Below are 844 nucleotides of genomic sequence, written 5' to 3' on the forward strand. Positions count from 1 at the left end.
CTCTTATGAACCCATTTCTGCCCAGCCCACAGGTATACACATTTGAAAGGTGAAGGGGAGGGGAGAGAGAGAGGAAGGAAAGCCTAAGAATAGCACTCTGGGCAACCAAATCTGAGAATATAAAAGGGAGAACACCTATTTCCCATACCTTTAGCTAGCTAGCCTCACTGCCCCCTGCTAGTACAGGTGCAACAATACCACATTGCAGCACATTCTATCACTTCTTCCCGCCCCCAGAGGTGAATGCAGAGCAAACAGCCCCTTGTGAAAGCCAGGCCATGTGTTACAGATGAAAGCAACCATCTCTTCTGGGAACATCTTAACCTACGAGACTGTGGAGTAGGACCATTTGCCTCCAGCATTGCCAGTGAACTAAGGACTGCTGAGAAGAGAAGACTGGTGAAGAAAAGAGATCTAAAGACCATGTTAGATATACATGATATTGTTTGCTCTTGCATTTCTGATTTCTGTTCCAAAATACCAGCTGGGGGCTGATCATGATTGGGATTGCAACGTGGCTGAATGGATTTTTTAAATCCTTTCCACCACAATTCAGGAAGAAAGGGTTAAAACCCTCTCCTTCAATGCATGGTCCTGGTCCTGATCTCTCTCTCTCTCTCATTCACTCCGAAGAGTTGCTATTTCAAAGCAAATTTTTTTTTTTTAAATGCAAGGTCAAATGTTCCTAGTTTGGCCCCAATACTTGAATTACAGGAGGAAAAGAGGGGGCCTGTCCCCATCCAGCTTTCCTGCCAGCCCATTTAGTTCTGTCTTTAGAAGACTACAGGGGGTTATAATATCGCTAAAATTGGTCAGATTCAAGCTGTGCTTGTTTCTTTCTTAG

This window comes from Tiliqua scincoides, chromosome 1 (genome assembly GCF_035046505.1).
Source record: "Tiliqua scincoides isolate rTilSci1 chromosome 1, rTilSci1.hap2, whole genome shotgun sequence".
NCBI lineage: Eukaryota > Metazoa > Chordata > Lepidosauria > Squamata > Scincidae > Tiliqua > Tiliqua scincoides.